Source organism: Hesperophylax consimilis, chromosome 27 (assembly GCF_061612785.1).
Source record: "Hesperophylax consimilis isolate HC1 chromosome 27, BYU_Hcon_1.0, whole genome shotgun sequence".
Classification (NCBI taxonomy): Eukaryota; Metazoa; Arthropoda; class Insecta; order Trichoptera; family Limnephilidae; genus Hesperophylax; species Hesperophylax consimilis.
Genome location: NC_142862.1, coordinates 8,927,079 through 8,935,448, shown reverse-complemented (window position 1 = coordinate 8,935,448; position 8,370 = coordinate 8,927,079).

The window sequence follows — 8,370 nt, the reverse complement described above, 5'->3', positions numbered from 1 at the left end:
AGAACACAATTATAATACTCGTTTTAACATTAATGAAAGACTTATTGTTCCTAAGCATACAAATAAATATGGACAAAGAACGTTAAACTATATGATTCCCAGTTGTTTTAATATGTTACCTGCTGAAATTAAAAACTGTGCCCAAAACAAACAATTGGTGAACTTACTGAAGACTTGGCGCACTGAAAGAATTAATTTGTATTAGCTTACAATGATATATTATTCTAAAGACTTTTATTTATGTTTTCATTTATTTTGCTATATTTCTGACAAATTTTTAATTTTTTGTTTTATATAATTGTAAAAATGTAACTGTAAACTCACTATAATAAGATTTATAATGTAAAGAACCCGTTAGACAAACTGCTAAAAGGTAGTTTATCGGGACTTTTTTGCCTTATATTTTTTGTGTGAAATGAAAGTGTGAAATATAAAAAAATCTAAAAAAATAAAAAAAGTCTATTTTGTTTTCAATCTGAAAATTTAGAAACCATCGTATTTAAAAATATAATTTAATGTCTCCGTGAAACTTAACTAGAGACCCATACAAGAAAATTCATAATTTTATTGATAGCCCATACTTATTAGAAAATATGAATTTCAAATATCCATTATGGCAAAGCTTAGTGCCAAATCACTATATTGATTAACCTTTATAACGAATTGGTGTACATTATCAATACAAAAAAATATGCTTTAGATAAATTGAAGGTTTTCCTATCGTTTCGCTGGAGTAGAATAAAAATTTAAAAAAAATAAATTACTAAAATCAATAGAAATGTATAAACGCGTAAAGGAAACTACTTTAAAAAATACACTATTTTAGCTAAGATTGTCTGTGACAGTTTCACTTGATTAACTTTTTAGCTTTTTATAAAATTATTTACAAAATAAATAAAAACCAGTTTGTGCCTGAAATCGAACGTTTCTAGACTTCGTTTGTCATGCGATTTTAATGCCTATTACGTACAATATAAGGTATCCTCTTAAGAACTACTTGATCTCCGGACACAATCCTTGAAAGCAACATTAATTATCTGTAACATGCATTTATCGTAAGAAGCTGTAGCACTTTAAATAAATTATGCACAGTCATTGATTTATTTAACACGAACTTCCCTAAATTAATTTTAAACACTCTTAAAAAAATAACATACGATCGAATATGTCAAAAAACTGTTATTTTTATTTTTTTTCATCACATTTCATTTTTTCTGTTTTGTTTTCAGTTTTAATTGTACAAAAAAAAGTTTGAATACTAATAACAGCGGTTTGAATAATAATAACAACAGTTTGAATTAAAAAACATCACTTTCTCTCATTGTTATTAATGATACATTATTCTCTTTGAATATTGATGTCTAATATTAGTCTATGTCTTTGAAACTTTAAGCAGTTGCAATTTATAGAAACTGCTACACTGCTTACATTGTTAAGTATTTTTTATTTGATCTTAAATATTGAACCACGTTATTTTATTGGTCAATTATGAAAAAAATACTAATACTGTAAAATATTAATGTATTAAGACTGTTTATTACGTAAATAAATAATCAAAAATGTAAATACTTTAAGTTAAGAAACGCGGAAGAGAGAGCGAGAGAGAACGTCAACTTTGATGGGGGTTAGGTGGTAAGAGAGGGGTGGGAGTTGGTGTAGGCAAGCAAAAGGGAAAAATGTTTCAAATTGGTTTATACGATACATCTAATTGTTTATTCGGTAAATAGTTTTCATTTATTTATTTCCAGAGCGTCTAAATTGTTTATTCATAGATATTTTCTATTCCATGTTTATCAATTAAACGTAAGGGGAATGAATTTTGAATAACCTGCACTATTTAGGCACCTCATAAGTTTTCTCGTATGAGGTGCGTAATTGATTGGAAGAGGTTGATTGAGGGAGACCCTTCGACCTCTTTAGCCGAACTCTCTCTATCCAACGCCTTGCATCGCAGTGGGAGGGATGATTCATACCACCAGATTCCTATCCACCCCTATTACCCTTTTCCTTCCCAGAACTTCCTCTCTAACTTTTCCTTAAAAAGACCCTCCACACAGTATCCCAAAATATGAAATGGGCCCTATAAAAATATATAAATGGACAAGATAATAAGTAAAATATTTGTGTATATTGGAATTGGTTAATGAATTGGAAAGTGGTTACATTTTTACCAATCCAAATGTATCTTTACCCGAAAGTAAAAACATGTAACTTTTAAATAGCGAATAACGATAAATGGGACAGAAATGCAATAAACATTTAGATGTGATTTAGTAGGGGGTAATTACTAATCCAAACCCTAATAAAACATGGATATATTACCCCTTGAATTAAGTAAATGGAGGGTACATTGCCCGACCAAGATATCTAAAGGTATAAAAAAATTCTCTAATTTAAATTTATTAGGTAGGTACGCTCAATATTTTGAATTTGAAATAAAATAAGCACTAGTGTATTCTAAAATACTTATAATAATTATATTGAACAATTACTTAATTACATTTTTATATTTTCTATTTCCATTATAATTCATTCTAATATAATCTTTCATACTTTAAACATGTATAAATATTTAATTCATATGTTAACACTAGACCTCACATACTAACTATATACCATTGGTCGCCACGAGACAGGCAGTCGCCTAGTGTGGTGATTTAATGTATCACATGTAAGAAAATGTATTATTGTATTATCATGTATTCTATAAATAAATAAATAAAATAAATTTATCAAAATTCAACTTTTTTTTTAAATTTTCAATAGGCAGTCCTGATTTACTTAGCCCTAATTACCTTTCATATAAATTGAAAAAGCAATTCTGTGAACAGGGTTTGTGGCTTGGCGTTGTTATGTTATCTGATACACCCTTCTGGAAACTGGAGTAATCCTTTGTCTCATTTATTTGATAACGGTTAAAACCAAGAAATTATAACTCATAACATATTAATTCATGGAAAACAACATATGATTTTTATTCTTTTTTTGAATTAAGTTAAATGTGTTTTATATTTTTTAAATGTTTTAAGATACTTTTAGAAGTAGAATTTCATCCTCGATTTTCTTTTTCGCTCAAGCATAAGAGAATTTTTGCGAGCTTTTCCGGAAAGTGTGGGAAATTGAGAAAACTAAGAATTCTTTAGAAATGGTTTTGAAAACAAATACGCTAGAAAAATATTATTTTTTTTATGATGGTGGTTGGGAATAATTTATTTTAACCCTGTTCAAGGATATAATATAACATATTACGTTTTGTATATGAAACCAAAACAACGTTCTGCCTCCTCCACGTTCGGTAGAGATGATAGAACGTCGAGGGAAACTTTTGTAGAACCTCACCTTTATATTTTATTCTCAACTCTTCATAAAAATACATTTAAATAAAAATATTTTCTGGACCTTCGTTAGTCTGTAGTAGGTTCAACTTAATGTCTATAAAGTGTACATAATGTGTATGTATGTAGGTCTAAGACAAGATATCGTATAATAATAAATACAACATTAATTGAGTTCAATAAAGAATTATATAAATCAACTACAACAAAAGTGATAGTAACAATTCAGAAAAATGTTTTTTTTTTCAACGTGCATACCTGCAGTCACAGTTGTCATTTATTGGTAACCATAAGATAGGTGTACATGAAACAAATTCAATACGTTACAGGATTATATAAACAACAGAAATGTTACTCACGCATAAAATATCAGTGTTCTAAGTGCTAGTAATACTCATTTAAGAAATTTTATGTTTGTTTAGCTCGCAATTCAAAATGTCCACTTTTAATTGAAGAACGCGTGGAGCGCGCAGGTACATTATCTGTTTATATTTGTCTGATTTATGATTTTCAAGCAAAAAAAATATATTTGAAGATAAGTTTTAAAATAAATATCTAAGGTTTTGACAAGCTCAAAATATGTTCTATATTTGGAAACAATAGTGTGGGGCTAAAAGGGTTAAATTATTTAAAATATACGAAGGGGGTAATTATGCTATAGGCTAAAAAACTTAAAAAAAGGTCTAATACTCATTCTGGGACTAATGACATTATAAATAAACTTAGAATCAGATTAGAAAACGAAAGCTATGTTATTGCAATTCTCGTAGACCTCCAAAAAGCCTTAGATACTATGAAATACTGATATAAAAAAACAGGCATATTTATAAAACAGAAAAAAATATGTTGGCGTGAAAAATCATACTACTAATTCGTGTATTTGGCAGAATATATTTCAGCTTAATTCAGTCCGACCTAAATTATTTAATATTGGGAAACACATACGTTACGTACTCAAAAGATTGACAAATACTTTAGAATAAAATTATAAAATCTTTTATAATTATTAACTCTTCTATAATAATTATTACTATAACCTAGATACCCCAAGAAAAAAATATACCGAGAAATTAACTTATTCAAATTTCTGAAATTGTATAAATATAACAATTGCCTTTAAATCTACAAAATATAAAAAGAACTTATTCACACGAACACAACATTTATTAAGAAGTAAAAATACAAGACATAATAAATTATACATTCATAAAGCAAAGGCTGAAATTAGTCTAACCTAACCTAACCTAACCTAACCCAAGTCTCGAAAGAAGGCCGGTAAGAGTGATAATTTTTTAAAAAATGAACTGTCCAAAGTCCGAACACAAGTCTGGCAATACTGCTGGAAAGAATGAAAATTTTTCCAGAAATGCAACTTTACGCAGATTTTGTTAATGATTTCAGTTGAGAACACGATTTAAATCACGATCACCAAAGTCTCGAAATACTACTGGAAAGAATGATAACTATCCCAAAAATACAACTTTACGCAAATTATGTTAATGATTTCGTTCGAGACCACCATTTTTTCACGATTCCAAAATTTCAACCTATTCTGTCGCATATATCCTGATAGAATGGATTTTTAAGTCCGAACCCAAGTCTCCAAATAGGGCCAGTAAGAATAAAATCTTTTCAAGAAATCCAACTTTAGGCAGATTTTATTAATGATTTTGCATGAGACGGTCACTCTCTTCGTTACTTTACTCTTTGTTACTGATTTCGTTTGAGACCACCATTCTTTTCACGATTTCAAAATTCAAGACCATTTTGCGGCATATATCCTGATAGAATGGATTTTTGATTCCGAACCCAAGTCTCCAAATAGGGCTAGTAAAAACGAAAAATTTTCAAGAATTCCAACTTTACGAAGATTTTGTTACTGATTTCGTTTGAGACCGTCATTCTCGTCACAAATCCAAAATTTCAGAAAATTCTTCCCCATAATGCCTGATAAAGCGGATTTTTTGGTCCGAACCCTAGTCTCCAAATAAGGCCAGTACGAATGAAATTTTTTCCAGAAATCCATTTTTACGTAGATTTTGTTAATTATTTCGTTTAAGACCGTCACTCTCGTCACGATTCCAAAATATGTGAACATTCTGCGCCAAAAAGCCTGATAAAATGGAATTTTTAGTCTGAAACCAAGTCTCCAAATAAAGCCAGTAAGAATAAAATCTTTTCAAGAAATCCAACTTTAGGCAGATTTTATTAATGATTTTGCATGAGACGGTCACTCTCTCCACGATTTGAAATTTTCAGCCTATTCCGCCCCTTATAGCCTGATAAAATGGATGTTTTAGTTTGAACCCAAGTCTCCAAATAGGGCCTGTGAGAATGAAATTTTTTCCAGAAATACAACATTACGCCGATTTTACTAATGATTCAGTTTAAGACCGTCACTCTCGTCACGATTCCAAAATTTCAGAACATTCTACCCCAAATAGCCTGATAAAATGAAATTTTTAGTTCGAACGCAAGTCTCCAAATAGGGACAGAAAGAATGAATTTTTTTCCAGAAATACATTATTACGCTGATTTTACTAATGATTCCGATTAAGACCGTCACTCTCGTCACGATTCCAAAATTTCAGCCCATTCTGCCCCAAATAGCCTGATAAAATGAAATTATTAGTCCGAACCCAAATTTCCAAATAGGGCCTGTAAGAATGAAATTTTTTCAAGAAATAAAAAATTTTCTGTCTGAACCCAAGTCTCCAAATAAAACTAGTAAGAATAAATTTTTTTCAATAAATCCAATCTTACGCAGATTTTGTTACTGATTTCGTTTGAGACCGTAACTCTCTTCACGATTTCAAAATTTCAGCCCATTCCGCCCCTTTTAGCCTGATAAAATGGATTTTTTTGTCCGAACCCAAGTCTCCAAACAGGGCCAGTAAGAATGAAATATTTTCCAGAAATCCAACTTTTTACAGATTTTGTTAATGATTTCGTTTGAAACCGTCACGATTCCAAAATTTTAGAACATTTGACCCCAAATAGCCTGATAAAATGAAATTTTTAGTCCGAACCCAAGTCTCCAAATAGGGCCAGTAAGAATGAAATTTTTTCCAGAAATCCAACTTTTTGCAAATTTTTATAATGCTTTCGTTTGAGGCCGTCACTCTCGTCACGATTTTAAAATTTAAGCCCATTCTGCCCCAAATAGCCTGATAAAATGATTTTTTTAGTCCGAACCCAAGTCTTAATATAGGGCCAGTAAGAATGAAATTTTTTCCAGAAATACAACTTTACGCCGATTTTACTAATGATTTCGATTGAGACCGTCCTTCTCGTCACGATTCCAGAATTTCAAAACATTCTGCTCCATAATGCCTGATGAAATGGATTATTTAGTACGAACCCAAGTCTCCAAATAAGGCCCGTAAGAATGAATTTTTTTCCAGAAATCCACGTTACGCAGATTTTGTTAATGATTTCGTTTGAGACCGTCACTCTCGTCACGATTCCAAAATATCAGAACATTCTGCCCCAAGTATCCTGAAAAAATGGATTTTTTAGTCCGAACCCAAGTCTCCAAATAGGGCCAGTAAGAATGAAATTTTTTCCAGAAATACAACTTTACGCCGATTTTACTAATGATTTCGATTGAGACCGTCCTTTTCGTCACGATTCCAAAATTTCAGAACATTCTGCTCCATAATGCCTGATAAAATGGATTATTAAGTCCGAACCCAAGTCTCCAAATAGGGCCAGTAAGAATGATTTTTTTTCCAGAAAACCAACTTTTTGCAGATTTTTATAATGATTTCGTTTGAGGCCGTCACTATCGTCACAATTTCAAAATTTTAGCCCATTCTGCCACAAACAGCCTGATAAAATGATTTTCTTAGTCCGAACCCAAGTCTCCAAATAGGGCCAGTAAGAATGAAATTTTTTCCAGAAATACAATTTTACGCCGATTTTACTAATGATTTCGATTAAGACCGTCACTCTCGTCACGATTCCGAAATTTCAGAAAATTCTTTCCCAAATAGCCTGATAAAATGATATTTTTAGTCCGAACCCAAGTCTCCAAATAGGGCCAGTAAGAATGAAATTGTTTCCAGAAATACAAAATTACGCCGATTTTACTAATGATTTCGATTAAGACCGACACTCTCGTCACGATTCCAAAATTGAAGAACATTCTGCCCCATAATGCCTGATAAAATGGAATATTTAGTCCGAACCCAAATCTCCAAATAAGGCCCGTAAGAATGAAATTTTTTCCAGAAATACAATTTTACGCCGATTTTACTAATGATTTCGATTAAGACCGTCACTCTCGTCACGATTTTAAAATTTAAGCCCATTCTGCCCAAAATAGCCTGATAAAATGATTTTTTTTGTCCGAACCCAAGTCTTAATATAGGGCCAGTAAGAATGAAATTTTTTCCAGAAATACAACTTTACGCCGATTTTACTAATGATTTCGATTGAGACCGTCCTTTTCGTCACGATTCCAAAATTTCAGAACTTTCTGCTCCATAATGCCTGATAAAATGGATTATTAAGTCCGAACCCAAGTCTCCAAATAGGGCCAGTAAGAATGATTTTTTTTCCAGAAAACCAACTTTTTGCAGATTTTTATAATGATTTCGTTTGAGGCCGTCACTATCGTCACAATTTCAAAATTTTAGCCCATTCTGCCACAAACAGCCTGATAAAATGATTTTCTTAGTCCGAACCCAAGTCTCCAAATAGGGCCAGTAAGAATGAAATTTTTTCCAGAAATACAATTTTACGCCGATTTTACTAATGATTTCGATTAAGACCGTCACTCTCGTCACGATTCCGAAATTTCAGAAAATTCTTTCCCAAATAGCCTGATAAAATGATATTTTTAGTCCGAACCCAAGTCTCCAAATAGGGCCAGTAAGAATGAAATTGTTTCCAGAAATACAAAATTACGCCGATTTTACTAATGATTTCGATTAAGACCGACACTCTCGTCACGATTCCAAAAATTGAAGAACATTCTGCCCCATAATGCCTGATAAAATGGAATATTTAGTCCGAACCCAAATCTCCAAAT